Source organism: Scyliorhinus canicula, chromosome 1 (genome assembly GCF_902713615.1).
Source record: "Scyliorhinus canicula chromosome 1, sScyCan1.1, whole genome shotgun sequence".
Lineage (NCBI taxonomy): Eukaryota > Metazoa > Chordata > Chondrichthyes > Carcharhiniformes > Scyliorhinidae > Scyliorhinus > Scyliorhinus canicula.
The window spans coordinates 115,034,030-115,052,787 of NC_052146.1; the positions used below are offsets into that span (position 1 = coordinate 115,034,030).

Here is an 18,758-nt window from a genome sequence, read left to right on the forward strand (position 1 = left end):
TTGGAGCTGATTCTCAATCTGTCTGCTGAAACCAAAGGCACATCGCACAATAACCAGAGCCTGTTCTCCCCCCCGCTCCAATGAGTAAGTGCAGGGCTGCCACAGAACTGAAACCAAGAAAGAACTGAGTTGCGAGTTTTTTGCTTACAGCTTGAGCAACAATTGTGGTCCCCCTGGGCTACAAAAGGCAAGAATCAGCAGGAAACGTGCTTCTGATCATTGGACAAATAATCGACAGCTGAAAAGTACTTGAATGGATACCATAGACAGGATCTGGGTGTGATGTGACAACCCCCCCCCCCCCCCTTTATGGTTAAATATCTCGCTGATTCTAGCTATATGGAACTGGGTTGTGGTGGAGGATAGTGACCAACACCTGTGGTATCACACCCCAGTGAGAGTGATGCTTACAGGAGAAAAGGGGAGATAATTGTGAGGTAGGTGAAAAAGATACAACCAGTCACTGACAACAATGGAGAAAGGAGCACAGAAAACAAACACACGGGCCCCTTGTTAGCCTTCCAGATGGCTGTGTGGATCCAGAGCTGGGCCACACCATGCTGTGCTTTTGTGTGCACACATCCCTTACTGAGGGATAATAATCAAAGACTTATTAATTGATTGTGTTTTGATTGTTTTGAATATAGGTCACCTCCCGCTTGTTGGTTTGTCCTGGATGCCTGGTACTTAATGGGTTAAGATCATTGTCTGATTGAGTGAGACACAGGTCGCTGACAGCAGCAATCAGATTTAACACTGTCCATGTGCTATATTTGCGTCTGCTCTTTGTTCCCCTTTTTTCAGTTGCGGGGACGGCGATGGGGGGGGGAAGAGAGAAAGGGACAGCTTCCTCAGACTAAATCATTAATGCCCTCATGATTGGTTAATCTGAAATAATCTGTTAACAGTTAGGCACCTTGGCAGCCTATAGCAATACTCAATGTGGATACAGTCACATCGGGTCCCATTCGATTGGGCGACTCTGGCCCAATGGGTGACTGAGGAGATTGACCCTGTACTGCCTAAAGTTTTGGAAACCCAGGACCGAGAGGCTGATTTTGAGAGGACTCCAAACACGAAGGAAGGATGAGGATTTAAATTGTTCGAGCAGGGAGTGGGGTATGGAAGGGAGGGTGATCACAGCATTGTAGAGCCATGTAAGTACATTTCTTCTGAAACAAGGATGTCACTGATGATGCTGCAGAATTTGTGCAACAGATTATGCAGTCACTGTGCTTAAGACTGGCACAAGTGGCATGGTACGTGTTTGTGTGGGAAAAGTCTGATTTAATGAGAAATCTCGGTAAAGAGCTGAATCCCAGAGGGCAGGGCAGCAGGGGATGGAAGAGTACCCATTCGGTGATCTCGAGTTTCTAAGTGAAATCTTGCATTTTGCACAAATCAGTCAATAGAGGAGAGGCTGAAATAACTTGGTCTGTTCACATTCAACAACCACTTTCACCCTTTGCTCAAGCCGGTCAAGGCTGTCTTGGTTCTGGGAATATGAGGTGACTTGATGACCTGAAATTAATTCGCTGTCGAATTTGAACCAAGGTGACTGAAAGTCAGTATGGAGAAATGAATGAAACTTTTGGAAAGGGCTCCACGTTTGTAAAAGCAATTTCATTAAGTTTATTTTCCCACTCCCACCATTTTTACAGCCATTAAAGGCAATGTTGTAAAAGGGGGTGAAATTTTACTGTGCATGAACAAAGTGCCGCTTACCTTTTGCTGCTATCCTTCCTCCTCAAACAGTAAAAATGTTGTCATATACTCACTCCCCAACTTCTCTTATGCAGAAAATGCACCTCCAAGCAAGAGCTATTCTGGAATAATTTCTGTTTTTGATTTTAGTGTGAACTGTCTCTCTGATTACCGATCATTTGTAGTCTGACAAATAAAGTTGGAAGACTTGAAATCAATGACAGGAACAGTTCCCTACACTGTACTGAAAGGATTGCCTTAGTTCATGTATCACTCCCAACAAAGTTTCTGACAAAGTACAGAGGCAGCAGGCAATGCTCTACTGCTATGTCTTGGTTGCTGCGTAGACTCCCCATTGACCAGTCACCTCCTGAGTGCCTGAGATTCACTCGGTGCACAGTGGTCTGTTTATTCCTTGCCCGTGCTAACGCGTGCTGATGAGCTGGTGAATTTGATGTCTTGGGCGTGGGTGCACTTGTCTATGTATCTGCTTTGCGTCACGGAAGAGAGAATATATAACAAATGGTATGTTGTTTGACCTAAGGACCCCTAAGATTCTGCACTGCTAATTAAGTACGTTTTGAAGTGCAGTTACAATTAAAATGGAGAGGAACATCACAGCCAATTTGTACACAGCAAGCTCTCAAAAACAACAATGTGATAAAGGGCAGATGATCTGTTTGAATGGTCCAATGTTGTGGGCATCACAGAGACGTGGCTGCAAAGGGACCAGGACTAGGATCTAAATATCCAAGGAAATGTGTCCTATTGAAAGGACAGACAGATGGGCAGAGGGGGCGAAGTTGCATTGTTAGTAAGGAATGAAATTACATCGATAGCAAGGAGAGATATAGGATCAGAAGGCATAGAATCTGTGTGGGTAGAGTTGAGGAATCGCAGAGGAAACCTGATGGAAGTTATGTACAGGCCCCCTAGTAGTAGTCAGGATGTGGGACAGAAAATAAATCAGGAGATAGAAAAGCCATGTAAAAAAGGCAATATTACAATAATCATGGGGGACTTCAATATGCAGGTGGACACGGAAAATCAGGCTGGTAGTGGATCCCAAGAAAATGAATTTGTGGAATGTCTACAAGATATTTTTTTGGAGCAGCTTGTGACAGAGCCTACTAGGGAACAGGCAATTCTGGAACTTAAGGTGAAGGAACCCTTACAGGGTAGTGACTACAATATGATAGAATTTACCCTGCACTTTGAGAGGGAGAAGCTGGAATCAGATGTAACAGTATTGCAATTGAATAAAGGGAACGACAAAGGGAGGAGCTGGCCAGAGTTGATTGGAAAAGGAGCCCAGCAGGGAAGACAGTGGAAAAGCAATGGCAGGGGTTTTTGGAGGTTATTCAAGGAGGTACTACAGAAATTCATCCCAAGGTGGAGGAAACATGCTAAGGGGAGGATGAGGCATCCAAGGCTGATGAGGGAAGTCAAAGACAGCATAAAATCAAAAGAAAAAGCATTTAAGGTGGCGAGGATTAGTGGGAAGCCAGAGGATTGGGAAACCTGAGCAGAGGACAACTAAAAAAGCAATAAGGGGAGAGAAGATGAAATATGAGCGTAAGCTAGCTAGTAATATAAAAGAAGATAGCAAGAGTTTTTTCCAATATATAAAAGATAAGAGAGACAAGAATAGACATTGGACCACGAGAAAATTAGGCTGGAGAAGTAATAATAGGAAACCAAAAAATGACAGATGAACTGAATAGTTACTTTGCATCAGTCTTCATGGTGGAAGACACCAGTGGGATGCCAGAGCTCCAGGAGAATCAGAGGACAGAGGTGAATGCAGTGGCCATCACTAAGGAGAAGGTTCTAGGAAAATTGAAAGGCCTGAAGGTGGATAGATCGCCTGGACTAGATGGACTACACCCCAGGGCTCTAAAGGAGTTAGGTAAGGAGATTGTGGAGGCATTGGTGGTGATCTTTCAGGAATCACTGGAGGCAGGGAAGGTCCCAGATAACTCGAAAACGGCTAATGTAACACGGCTGTTTAAGAAGGGAGGGAGGCAGTTGACAGAAAATTATAGGTCAGTTAGTGTGACTTCAGTCATTGATAAGATTTTAGAGTCCATTATTAACGATGAGATTGTGGAGCTCTTGGAAGTGTATGATAAAATAGGACCAAATCAGCACGGCTTCATCAAGGGAAGGTCATGTCTGACAAATCTGTTAGAATTTTTTGAGGAGGTAACATGGATGTTGGACAAAGGAGAACCCGTGGGCATGATCTATTTAGATTTCCAGAAGGCCTTTGACAAGGTGCTATATAGGATGCTCTTAAATAAGTTAAGAGCCCATGTGTTAAGGGTAAGATACTGGCATGGATGGAAGATTGGCTGACTGGCAGAAGGCTGAGAGTGGGGATAAAGGGGTCTTTTTCAGGATGGCAGCTGGAGACTAGTGGTGTGCCTCAGGGATTGGTGTTGGAACCATAATTTTTCACATTGTACAGTAACGATCTGGAAGAAGGAACTAAGGGCATTGTTGCTACGTTTGCAGATGCTACAAAGATATGCAAGTAGTATTGAGGTAGCAGGGGGGCTGCAGAAGGACTTGGACAGGCTAGGAGAGTGGGCAAAGAAGGGGCAGATGGAATACAATGTGGAAAAGTGTGAAATTATGCACTTTAGAGGCATAGACTATTTTCTAAATAGGAAAAGGCTTAGGAAATCAGAAGCACAAAGGGACTTAGAAATCCCAGTTCAAGATTCTCTTAAGGAAAACGTGCAGGCTGAGTTGGAAGTTAGGAAGGCAAATGCAATGTTAGCATTCATGTTGAGAGGGCTAGAATACAAGAGCTGGGATGTACTTCTGAGGCTATATAAGGCTTTGGTCAGACCCCATTTGGAGTATTGTGAGCAGTTTTGGGCCCCGTATCTAAGGAAGGATGTACTGGCCTTGGAAAGGTTCCAGAGGAGATTCATAAGAATGATCCCTGGAATGAAGAGGTTGCCATATGAGGAACGGTTGAGGTCTCTGGGTCTGTACTCGATGGATTGGATTGGATTGGATTTGATTTGTTTATTGTCACGTGTACCGAGGTACAGTGAAAAGTATTTTTCTGCAAGCAGCTCAACAGATCATTCAGTACATGGAAGAAAAGGGAATTAAACAATGGAGTTCAGAAGGATGAGGGGGGGATCTTATTGAAACTTACAGAATACTGAGAAGCCTGGATAGAGTGGACGTGGAGAGAATGTTTCCACTTGTAGAAAAACTAGAGCCCGAGGGCACAGCCTCAAACAGAGATGAGGAAGAATTTCTTCAGCCAGAGGGTGGTGAATCTATGTGAGTCCTTGCCGCAGTCGGCTCTGGAGGCCAAATCACTGAGTGTCTTTATGACAGAGATAGGTTCTTGATTAAGAAGAAGATCAGGGTTTATGGGGAGAATGGAGGAGAATGGGGATGAGAAACATATCAGCCATGATTGAATGGTGGAGCAGACTCGATGGGTCAAGTGGCTAATTCTGCTCCTGTGTCTTATGGTCTTAGGAATGATGTTGGTCGAGGGATGAATATTGGCTGGGTTGCCAAGGAGAACTCTCCCACTCTTCTTCAGAATGGCATCTTTGACATCAACATGAGAAAACAAACAGGTTTAACATCTGGACTGACTTGGTACTGCACTGGGAGTGTCAGCCTGCGTTATGTGCTCAAGACGCTGGTGTTGAACTTGAACACACAGCTTTTTGACTTAGAGCATAAATTGTTACCCATTGAATCAAGGATGACTTTAATTGAATGGAAGATGCAATGGATTTGGCGGGGTTCACAGGCAAATTGTAGGGTATGGGGGTGAGGTAAGACTATTGTTCTGATGGAGGATCAGGAGACTTTGTTTAAAATGATCATTCCTTGTTATTGGCAGTGATGGTAAGATTGTTTCCACTTGGAAAGGCCTGTAATTCTGCTAGATATGTGTGTCTGCTGTCCAAGCAAACAAGCTTGTTACATTTACTCTTCTGAGATGGATTAAATGCTTCTGCTTCCTGGAGTGTTGCTGTCTGACTTCACAATGTCGGTCACCTACCATACTGTGGACTAGTCACCATACAATCCCTTTGATTTTCCATCCAAAAACATTGTGACATTGGTTGCATTGAAGTGCATTTGAGACTGGTGTTCTTGGGGGATAGTTTGAAAGTCCTATCAATGGAGACTATATGATTTGGTTTTTTTTGGGTGCCATTTTGCGATTCTGCACATTTTTCTGTGACCCCCCCCCCCCCCCAAAATAACCGTGCTTGATTTTAACAGCACTTTACACCATAGACCATTGATTTGGGAGATGCTGATCTGGATAATATTGTTCCTGCCATGGTTGTATATGTGTCTGTGAGCGTCAATAACTGGATTCCATTACCCTTTGTGATTCCAGCTGATCTGCCAGTACCACCTTTGTTTATCCTCATTCCTGGTATTGCTGATAAGGCCGGTTTATTGGCTATCCCTAATTTCCACTGAAGATCTGGTGGTGAGCCACCTTTTTGAAACACTGCTGTGTATGGAGTGAAAGTTCACCTGCAGTGATTTTATTTGATGACACAGTTAAGGGTCAGCTATGTTGCTGTGGTCTGGTGTCACATATAGGCCAGACTGGGTAATGAAGGCAGATATCTTTCCCTGAGTGACATTAGTGAACTAGGTGGGTTTTTATAACAATCCAGCCGCTTCATGGCCACAATTACCAATGCCGGGCCAAATTCCCTGGTTTGGGAGACTCCAAAACTGAATTGTGTGCAATTCGCGTTTCTGTTGGGTGCGCTATTTGGTAAGCGAGTCAAGACATGTAAATTGGCCTGCACACTGCCGGCACGAATTGAAAGCAATTCCTGGCAAGCGGGTTTTGCAATCACTGGGGCCGGAATTAACGCTAAAGAGCCTGACAACTGGAGCTGTTTTTAAGTGCTCCACTTAGCTCACACTCACTGCAACTATGAAGGTGGCACACAGAAGACCCCCCCCCCCCCCCCCCAATTCTGGGAGTCCAAAATGGACGCATTGCTCCATGCCAGTGAGGAGAGGAGGGACATCCTTTTCCCCAAGGTGGGCCGCAGACTGATAGCCGCATGAAAGGCACCTGATCTGCCAATCCTAATCCCATTAGCACTTGGCCCATAGCCTCAAATGTTAAAATGTGCCAATGTAATGAAAATACTGTGTCAAATGTAGGGGATAGCACCAGTAAGTGTGCCAATGCCAATTAAATTTATTGTTCTATTGTGTTCAAATTGCTCTGGACAGAGAATAGACTGGGATTGCATCCAATTAAGGGCATAATGTGGCATTGATACTTCCAAGAGACTGTTCTGGTGAGAGATTTGTGGTATCAAGATTCATTCTGTAAAAAGGGTTCTGATATCGAAGCACCTTCTTTAAAAGGGGTCGGACATTGAACCTCCACAATAAATGTGGTTCACATATCAAAACTTCCTCCGACAGATGTCAGAAAATCCCAAGACTTTTATATATTTGGATGACCAGACTTTCTCAATTAAAAGTGCCAACAAAAAACAGACAGTAGCAAATTGGCTGCCCATTTCTTGCCTACCTTTCATTGTCTTCTTGAAGTAAACACTGTGGGCTGGATTCTCCATTCCTGCATCTAAGTGCTGACGCCAATGGAGGATCCATGGTGAGGGGCTAGCACCGGTGCCATGTGAAACACCTGCGGAATGTGCAAAAAACGGTGGGAGAATTGCTGGGTCTGTGGACAGGTGCAGTGCTGACCAGCTGCACCATAAATACGTCAATATCCCCCACACACTCAACGATCGCACAGGAAAAGATGCCGTCAGTTGTACTGGACCACGTACCTCTCCACCCCAACACCACAGCCCACCTCCTGGCCACCCCCACTACTCCTCCCAGCCCTGGTAGAAGCCCCCCCCCCCCCGGCCAGCGGCATGGCTCTTGGTAGATTATGGCGGTACTGGACACTGTCCTCATGCCCTTTCTCTCTTTTCGCAACCGCCACACCAGGGCCGGGATTCTCCCCTACCCGGCGGGGCGGGGGGTCCCGGCCTACCGGAGTGGCGAGAACCACTCCGGCGTCGGGCCTTCCCAAAGGTGTGGAATTCTCCGCACCTTTAGGGGCTAGGCCCGCGCCGGAGTGGTTCTTGCCACTCCAGCAGGCCGGGACCCGCCGACCGGCGCCACGGCTGGCCGAAAGGCCTTCGCCGGTTGGCGTGAATCCACGCATGCACCAGAGCTCAGCGGCCGCTGATGTCACCCCGGCGCATGCACGGTGGAGGGGGTCTCTTCCGCCTCCGCCATGGTGGAGGCCGTGGCGGCAGTGGAAGAAAAAGAGTGGCCCCACGGCACAGGCTGGCCCGCCGATCGGTGGGCCACGATCGCGGGCCAGACTACCATGGGGGCACCCCCCCCCGGGGTCAGATGGCCCTCCGCCCCCCCCAAGACCCCGGGGCCCGCTCGCGCCGCCTGTTCCCACCGGCACCAGAGGTGGTTTAAACCACGTCGGCGGGAGAGGCCTGACAGCGGCGGGACTTCGGCCCATCGCGGGCCCGCCGACCCGTGCGGGGGGCCCGCCGACCGGCGCGGCGCGATTCCTGCCCCCTCCGATTCCCGGGTGGCGGAGAATTCCGGCCACGGCGGGGGCGGGAGTTACGCCGGCCCCGGGGGGGGGGTCGGAGAATTCCGCCCCAAGTTCACGACTGCTGAGACCACACATGGCCCATCCCGTCGGGAACTCGGCCCAACGGAGGCAGAGCATTGTGGGTGGGCCCGATAATGATATTCAAACGGGATCGCGACTGCGTGCGGCACGCGTCTCAATGTTGCCGATTTAGAGGACGGAACATCGCGACCCGGTGTCAAACCGGCGTTTGCCGCGATTTCGGCGCCGTGAGCCATTCTCCGCCCGATCCCGGTTCCTGATTTCGGCATCGGGCAACAGAGAATCCTGCCCTGTGTACATCACTGTCTGTCTACAACCTGAAACATTATTCTTATCCTTGTCTTTCAGGTACTGCTAATCTGACCTGTATTTCCTGCATCTTCTCTCTTTGCATAGAGCTGGACAAAGTGGGGGGCAGGCAGCATGGCTCCAGCAGCCTGCCTTCAGACCTGATCATGGTGCATATTATATTGGGGTCAATTCATTTATTAAACTGGTGGGGAAGGAATTTATCAATATTTGTTTCAAAATAGAATGAGCAATTCTATGCATCAGGTCCTGAATGCTTTTTAGAAACAATTTTTGTAATATTAGAGATGGGGAGAATGGATGTTCAATGACTTATTCAATCAGGTAATGAAGAGTACTGTGGTGATTGTCCCTTTGAGGGCAAAACAGCCGAGAAAGGGTCACATGGCCTGTGTGACCAATTGGGACTCGGAGTATGAAATCACACCATGGTGAGGCAGTCTCCAAGGCAGAGACATTTTGGGAGCTAACAACAACCATGAGGCTGCTGAATAATTCTTAATAATAAACATCTTTTGCGTTCATTCATAAAGTCTGTGAAAGTGCATCCTTACATCTGGCAATCAGGATAAATTATCCTGACACTGCCTGTGGTCTGACACCTGTGAGTATCCTGTTTTAATCAAAGTCTGAAAACAAAACTACTCACTAGAATGTCTCTCCTTGGGCGAATAGGCCGATTTGACTCCTCCACAGGGGACTGGACGCAATACGTTGAGTGCATTGGGTATTATTTCCAAGCGAACAAAATAGTGGAGGAGGTGAAACACACAGCAATTCTCCTAGGTGTTTGTGGAACTAAGACCTATAACCTTATTCTCAGTTTTACAGCCCCAAACGCACCCAACTCCAAATCATTTAGTGAGCTCATGGATTTAGCGAAAGCTCAATTGTAAACTCAACCATCAGTCATACTCCAGAGATACAAATTTAACTTGAGGGTGAGAGCCCCAGGTAAATTGATCACAACTTACATTGCTAAACTGAAGCAAATATCGGAATATTGTGATTTTGGAGCGACGATAAATGACATGTTATGGGATGGGTTAGTCGGTGGCATGAACAACATAGAACATTACACCACAGTACAGGCCCATCGTTGCGCCGAACTGTGAAACCACTCTAAAGCCCATCTACACTATTCTCTTATCATCCATATGTCTATCCAATGACCATTTGAATGCCCTTAGTGTTGCCGAGTCCACTACTGTTGCAGGCAGGGCATTCCACGCCCTTACTACTCTCTGAGTAAAGAATCTACCTCTGACATCTCCCCTCAATTTAAAGCTATGCCCCCTCGTGCTAGACATCACCATCCGAGGAAAAAGGCTCTCACTGTCCACCCTCTCTAATCTTCTGATCATCTTGTATGCCTCAATTAAGTCACCCCTTAACCTTCTTCTCTCTAACAAAAACAGCCTCAAGTCCCTCAGCCTTCCCTCATAAGATCTTCCCTCCATACCAGGCAACATTCTGGTAAATCTCCTCTGCACCCTTTCCAATGCTTCCACATCCTTCCTATAATGAGGCGACCAGAATTGCATGCAATACTCCAAATGCGGCCGCACCAGAGTTTTGTACAGCTGCAACATGACCTCATGGCTCCGTAACTCATCCCTCTACCAATAAAAGCTAACACACCGTATGCCTTCTTAACAACCCTCTCAACCTGGGTGGCAACTTTCAGGGATCTATGTACATGGACACCGAGATCTCTCTGCTCATCCACACTACCAAGAATCTTACCATTAGCCCAGTACTCTGGCTTCCTGTTATTCCTTCCAAAATGAATCACCTCACACTTTTCTGCATTAAACTCCATTTGCCACCTCTCAGCCCAGCTCTGCAGCTTATCTATGTCCCTCTGTAACTTACAACATCCTTCCGCACTGTCCACAACTCCACCGACTTTAGTGCCATCTGCAAATTTACTCACCCTCCTTCTACACCCTCCTCCAGGTCATTTATAAAAATGACAAACAGCAGTGGCCCCAAAACAGATCCTTGTGGTACACCACTAGTAACTGGACACCAGTCAGAACATTTCCCATCAATCACCACCCTTTGCCTTCTTCCAGCTAGCCAATTTCTCATCCAAACTGCTAAATCACCCTGAATCCCATGCCTCCATATTTTCTGCAATAGCCTACCGTGGGGAACGTTATCAAACGCTTTACTGAAATCCATATACACCACATCAACTGCTTTACCCTCATCCACCTGTTTGGTCACCTTCTCAAAGAATTCAATAAGGTTTGTGAGGCACGACCTACCCTTCACAAAACCGTGTTGACTATCTCTAACCAAATTATTCCTTTCCAGATGATTATACATCCTATCTCTTATAAACCTTTCCAAGACTTTGCCCACAACAGAAGTAAGGCTCACTGGTCTATAGTTACCAGGGTTGTCTCTACTCCCCTTCTTGAACAACGGGACAACATTTGCTATCCTCCAGTCTTCTGGCACTATTCCTGTCGACAAAGATGACTGAAAGATCAAAGCCAAAGGCTCAGCAATCTCCTCCCTAGCTTCCCAGAGAATCCTAGGATAAATCCCATCCGGCCCAAGGGCTTATCTATTTTCACTCTTTCCAGTATTACTAACACCTCCTCCTTATGAACCTCAAGCCCTTCTAGTCTAGTAGCCTGTATCTCAGTATTCTCCTCGACAATATTGTCTTTTTCCAGTGTGAATACTGACGAAAAATATTCATTTAGCACCTCTCCTATCTCCTCGGACTCCACGCACAACTTCCCACTACTGTCCTTGACTGGCCCTACTCTTACCCTAGTCATTCTTTTATTCCTGACATATCTATCGAAAACTTTAGGGTTATCCTTGATCCTACCTGCCAAAGACTTCTCATGTCCTCTCCTGGCTCTTCTCAGCTCTATCTTAGGTCCTTCCTAGCTAACGTGTAACTCTCGAGCGCCCTAACTGAACCTTCACGTCTCATCTTTACATAAGCCTCCTTCTTCCTCTTGACAAGTGTTTCACCCGCTTTAGTAAACCACGGTTCCCTCGCTCGACCACTTCCTCACTGCCTGACAGGTACATACTTATCAAGGACACGCAATAGCTGTTCCTTGAACAAGCTCCACATTTCCATTGTGCCCATCCCCTGCAATTTCCCTACCCATCCGATGCATCCTTGCCTCATTGCATCATAATTGCCTTTCCCCCAGATATAACTCTTGCCCTGCGGTATATACCTATCCCTTTCCATCACTAAAGTAAACATAATCGAATTGTGGTCACTATCACCAAAGTGCTCACCTACCTCCAAATGTGACACCTGTCCTGGTTCATTACCCAGTACCAAATCTAATACGGCCTCGCCTCTCGTTGGCCTATCTACATACTGGGTCAGGAAACCCTCCTGCGCACATTGGACAAAAAACGGACCCATCTAAAGTACTCGAACTGTAGCGTTTCCAGTCAATATTTTGAAAGTTAAAGTCCCCCAAAACAACTACCCTGTTACTTTCACTCCTATCCAGAATCATCTTTGCAATCCTTTCCTCTACATCTCTGGAACTTTTCGGAGGCCTATAGAAAATCCCTAACAGGGTGACCTCTCATTTCCTGTTTCTAACCTCGCTTTCCTGTTTCGAACAACGCCGCTATTAAATACAGATTATTTGCAGAAGCTAACATAAATTTTAAGTGAGCAATGGAGATAATGCTGGTCATGGAAAGTGCTGGAAAAGGGGTACAAGAGCAGTAGAGCACACAAAATGGCGGCATTCACCAGTTAGGGAAGGAACCTGCATCCTGCTGTGCCGCTAAAATGGCCAAAGCAGCCATGTAGCAAGAATCAATTTCAGTCACCAACAAAACAAAAAGGTATAGAATAGACAAATAATCAGTAATGCTTAAAGTGGAATGTTAATAATGTGAAGCTAACCACATTCCACATGATGTTTAAGGAGGCTGAGTAATTTCATTGTCACAAAAGAGGACATTTGATAAAGCAGTGCAGAGCTCAGTCAAGATAGATGAGTAATTGATCAACTCAGATGTTATAAGTACACAATGTGGAAGAGCTTCACACCAGTGAATCTGATATTCATTCTGTTTAATCTAAAAACAGTCAAAATAGACCCTATTACTGTAACGTTCCGGGTAAATGGGAAGCCTCTTCAGGTGGAAATGCATACAGGGGCATCAGCCACTGTGACTGTGATCATACATTTCAGTACCTAAGAGGGGGAGTCCAACCATTTAATTTGAAGAGCATCTCTGTCAAGTTGAAGACTTATACTGGAGAAGCAATAAAAATAAAAGGCACCAAAATGTTCCTGTAAGCTATGGACAACAGTCTACCCAGCTCCCAGGTGTAATAGTGACGGATGAAGGAGCAATCTTTCTCGGCCACGATTGGCTGAAAGAAATCAAGTTGAATTGGGCGGAGATTTATCAAATACAAGAAGGGGGACTGCCCGAACTGATAAGAAAATACAAGAGCATCTTCTGTAACAAATTTGGCAAAATCAAATGGCTACAAGCTAAGATTTATGTGAATCCAGAGGTGACTCCCCGATAATTCAGGGCAAGACCAGTTATATATGCCTTACAAGATACAGCGTTAAACAGGTTGGAAGAACTAGGCATTATCCAGCCAGTTCAGTTCTCAGAATGGGCAGCACCTATAGTCCCCGTATTGAAACTGGATAAGACCATTGGCATTTACGGCAATTGTAAGAGAACAGTTCATCTTATTGGATATTTATCCAATCCTGTGAACTGAAGATCTGTATGTAAAGCTGGCAGGAGGTCAATCTTGTACAAAGTTGGATATGAGTCACACGTACCAGCAACTCAAATTAGATAACACTTCCTGTGGGTATGTCAAGATGAACACACACAAAGGCCTGTTCCAGTACATGAGCCTGCCTTTGGCATGTGCAGTATTCCAGTGAACGATGGAAAGTCTGCTGCAGGGGCGAACGTGAGTCGTAGTATACCACAATGATGTCCTTCTAACCGGATCAACAGAGGCCGAACATCTAGCAAACTTAGAGGAGATGTTAAAGCGATCTCAGGAGGCTGGAGTCTGCCTCAAGGGTCGCTTCAAAGAGGACAATGCTATCCTCTGACTTCGTTGGCAAGGATTCAATGATAGGTGTTAGTTTTGTCCACCTATGAATATACTTTCAAGCACCAACCTGGAATACACATAGGGAATGTGGATGCTCTTAGCCCCCTACCCTTGCAAGAAAACATCATGAGCTCCAGCACCACAAGAAATCATCATGACATTAAATCTTTTGACACTTTGCCATTCTCAGCGAAGCAGATCAGGAACTGACAAATCAAGATCCACTTCTGTCCAAAGTGAGAGACAAAATACTTAATGGATGGGTAAATGAGCCAGTTTCTGATGAAAGGAAATCATTCCTATTGAGTTGTCAGGATGGCATCATACTCTGGGGAGCAGGAGTAGTCATTCATGTACCAGACAGAGAGCTGCTTCTAACTGAATTACACAGTGCTCATCCTTGCATATCTAAGATGTAGATGCTTGTCAGGAGTTATGTGAGGTGTCCTGGTCTTGATGCGGATATCGAGAAGCTAGTCAAGCACTGTCAATAGTGACAACGGCAACTAAGGTTGACTGCTCCAGCCCCACTTCACCCTTGAGAATGGCCTGGCCGGCCATGGGTACGAATCCATATTGATTATGTTTGTCCATTCCTGGAGGGTGCACACTCTAAATGGATAGACATTTTTGAGGTGAATTGACCGACATCACATGCTGTCATTAAAAGATTATGCCAATGCTTTTCAGCTCACAAATTACCTGAAGTCCAGGCACGAGGCAATGGAACCGTATTCACAGATGGGCGGGATTCTTCGGAATGCGATGGGGCGGGCAACTCCGGTGTGAAGGAATGGCGTGAACCACTCCGGCGTCAGGCCGCCCCGAAGGTGCGGAATCCCCCGCACATTCAGGGGCTAGGCCAGCACCGGAGTGGTTTGCGCCGCGCAGGCCGGAGCATAAGGGGCTTAGCGCCACGCCAACCGGCGCCGAAGGGCCTCCGCCGGCCAGCGCGAATTGGCGCATGGCCGGGAGTGCCAGCGTGTGCTGGTGTCATCCCAGCGAATGCAGAGGGGGGGTTCATCTCCGCGCTGGCCATTGTGGACTGTTACACCAGCCGGCGTGGAGGAATAGAGTGCCGCCACAGCACAGGCCCGCCCACGAATCGGTGGGCTCCGATCGCGGGCAGGCCACCATGGGGGCTCCCCGCTGGGGCCAGATTCCCCCCCCCCCCCACCCCGAGGACCCGGAGTCCGCCCGCAGAGCCAGGTCCTGCTGCTAAATACCTGTCGTAACATACGCCGGCAGGACTGGCCGAAAACGGGCGGCCACTCGGCCCATTGCGGGCTGGAGAATTGCCAGGGGGCGGGGGGGCGCTGCCAACGGCCCCCGACTGGCGCGGCGCGATTCCCATCCCGCCAAATCCCTTGCACCGGAGAATTTGGCAGCCGGCGGGGGCGGGATTCACGCCGCCCCTGGCGATTCTCCGACCCGGCGGGGGGTTCGGAGAATCCCGCCCACAGAGTTTCAAAACTTCGCCGCTCTCAACGGTATTAAACACATTAGAACTGTGCCTTACCAGCCAACATCAAATGGAGTAGCCAAGAGAGCCGTCCAAACTTTCAAGTCCGGCCCAAAGAAACAGTCAGGAGGAACCCTGGAGACCAAAGTCTCCCAATTCCTCCTTATTGTTGTACTGCTCCACATGCAACAACGGGAGTTCCACCAGCAGAACTGCTAATGAAACGAGACTGAGCTTCATGTTTCCAAATTTGCTAGAGAGGGTAGAGGCCAGCTAAAGTAATCGGAAAGCAAGCCATGATTCATATAGTACAGCACGATCATTTATGGTAAATGAAGCCGTATATGTGAGAAACTTTAGTAGTGAATCAAGTTGGATCCTCAGAACTATTGTCTCCAAGACCGGACTCCTTTCCTACCAAGTGGACATGGAGGGATGAATCGTTTGTAAACACGTAGACCACTTGAGGAGTAGAGAGATGCTCCTGCAGTCAGTGTTTTTGAAATGTTATCAAACCTGCAAGAACCAAAGTACCTGATTGACCTGTTAGTGATATAACTGATGTATCTGTGGAAGCAAATAGTGATAAATTGCCTGCGCCAGAAGAGGGTCACATTATTACAGTTCCTGTTAACGTCAATCCTGTGGAAGCATCTCAGACTACAGAATTGTGCTGCTCCATGAGAAACAGAAAAATCTCCCAAAGACTTGATTTACAATTGTGCAACTCATGTACATAATGTATAGTTAATATTCAGGACTGAGTGAATTAGTTATTGAAGATTGTAGAAAGGGCCTAAAGGCGAGAAATTTGGTGATTGCTCTTTTAAGGGCAACACAGCAGAGTAAGGGTCACATGGCCTGTGTGACCAATCGGGATTCAAGAGTTGAAATCACCCTATTGTGAGAGAGACTACTAGGCAGAGACATCTTGGGACCTAGATACAACCATGAAGTTGCTGAACAATTCTTATCTTTTGTGTTCATTAATGAAGTCTGTGAATGTGCATTTTTACAAGTACGCATTCTGATTGGCTGGGAGAAGGTAGGGTACCATGAAGATGGACAACCATGGTGGCATTATGAGAGATGGTTGGAGGCTAGAAGTCAAGTGATGGACCCACCAGGAATATGTGCAACCAGAGTGCCAACTGCTGTTGTGAAGCACTGTGGGATGTTATTATCTGTGCACTGCAAATGCAAGAGGTTCTAATGGAAAGTAATTTTGTATGGGTTGTAAAGCAGGACTGCAATCCGACCCAGTTAGTACCCCATTGGGCAGTGCAGGTTAAAATGATACCCCCTTGGTTTCAGTAACCAGGATTTGATTTGTTTAGAAAGTTATTGGAGGTGTACTCTGTTAAAAAAAATATTGATCTCTGTTGAGAAATCTCATAAGGGCTTGATGGAAAGCTGGAGTCGGATGAAGCATGCAATCCTTGTTAATTCCAGCTCAGTCAGTGCACTTACCTCTTAGAACATTAAAGCATCTTACAGAAAATCTCACCTGATCGTTGCTCTGCATCCAGTTCTGGGAGACATTGCCCTCGTGTGTTGATACTGAGCAGATCAGGTTGTTGCTGTGGAGAGAGCTGCTCCCTATATCATAACATTCCCTGTTGATGCATCTCTGGGTGGAGCACAAGACAATGGAGGGACCTCCAAGGATACCTGTCTCATGTCGCTTGAGCTCTTCCAAAGTTCTGCTGAGCATATCCTAATTCGTACCATCTACTGTTCGCCCATTGATCTGGTGCTCACCCTTGGCTCCTCAAGTTTAAAATTCTCATCCTTGTTTTCGAATCTCTCCATTGCCTCAACCCTCCCTATCTCAATAAACACCTCCAATCTTACAGCCATCCAAAATCTCTGCCCCCTAATTCTGGCCCCTTGCATATCATGGATTTTCATGACTTCACCATTGGTGACCGGACTTTAGCTATCTAGGCCTGTAGTTATAGAATTCCCTTTTTTAGTCACCCTCTCCTCCTTTGAGACACTGCTTAAAACCTATCTCTCTGGTCAAATTTTAGATCACAGAAAGTAATATCTTCTTTTGTGGCTCAATGTCAAATTTTGTTTGATAAAACACCTATGAAGCACTCTGGGAAGTTTCAGTACATTAAAGGTGTTATATAAAGGCAAGTTGTTGTTGTTGTTTGGGGGTAAGTAGAACCTGTGATGGCGATACAATCGAGGTATATAAATAAGAATCAGTAGGGTACATCCAGAGAAACAACTGGAAGTAGAAATTTCAACCAATGGGATTTGATCCTAAAATTAGATTGAGGTTGTTGAGAAGTGAAAACAGGAAGTATTTTCCCACAAAGGATAGTGGAAATGTGGCAGCACTCTTCCTCAAAAGGCTGTGTAGGTTGGAGGTAAATTGCAATTTTCAAGAATGAGATTGCGTGATATCCTTACTCCGAGGGATAAGGAGCAAATTTGGGCAGATGGTGTTTAGATGCCAATCAGCCATGCTCAAACTGAATGGTGGAACAGGCCCAAAGGATTGAATGGCCCCCTCCAGTCCCTAATTAATGGGCACATCCGAGGAATCGAGATAGTTGAGGGGCGGGATTCTCCCATTTGGCGGCAGAGTGTCCTTGCCGCGTTTCACAACGGCGTGAAAGGGCCGCTGGGGGTACCGATTTTGGTCCCTACAGCGGGCCAGCACGGTGCTAGAGCGGTTCATGCCGCTCCAGCCTCCCATCCCGGTGCAAACTGTGCATTGCGGGATCCGCGCATGCACAGTGGTGCCGGCGCCAATCCACGCATGCGCGGTGGCCTCCCTCAATGCGCCAGCCCCGACACCACATGGTGCAGGAGTTTGGGGGCCGGTGCAGAAGAAAATAGGCCTAGGGAGCGAGAGGCCGGCCCGCCGGGCCAGACCCCAATGGAGGCCCCCCCCCTCCCCCTGGGTCGCAGCCCCCCTCCCACCCCCCCACAGGGCTGACCCCCCCCCCCCAACCCTGCACGCCGAGTTCCCGCCGGCTGCGACCAGGTGTGGACAGCGCCGGCGGGACTCTGCCTTTTTAGAGTGGCTGATCGACCCATCCTGAGCCGAGAATCGGTGGCTTGGCCGTGTACAGTGGCCCACGACTGGTGCCGTGCCAAACGCGCTGGCGCCAATGTTGCCAATTCTCCGTTCCGGGGAAAATCGCGTGACAGAGTCGGGGGCAGCATGGCCCGCTTGCGGGGATTCTCCGGCCCGGCTCCGGGCTGGGAGAATCCCGCCTGGGATGTTTCAAAAGATGACCTGCATGAGAACAGCGGGTTCTACTTGTATCTGTGGCTCTCCCATGTTTTCCTCTTGTCTGCGATAAATAATTAGTTTATTGAAAATCATCATGGCAGCAGGTTCCAAATTGTGATGACCATCTGTGACCTCAAATATTCACCAGTACATACAAGTAGAACCAATATCTGTTTGCTAACATAGGCTTGTAATTGTTTCATAATTAGATATAAATTTAGATCATAGATTATAGAATTTACAGTGCAGAAGGAGGCTATTTGGCCCA

General features: G+C 47.0%; 1 protein-coding gene across 1 annotated transcript in view; it reads left to right on the plus strand.

The window, feature by feature from the left end:
• The first annotated feature begins 1,013 nt into the window (after window positions 1-1,013).
• Window positions 1,014-18,758, plus strand: part of LOC119966495 (PR domain zinc finger protein 1-like) — a 75,524-nt gene continuing 57,779 nt past the window's right edge. The window contains 1 exon segment of the mRNA XM_038798279.1: window positions 1,014-1,157. The gene's annotated coding sequence lies outside the window, so the exon portion shown is untranslated.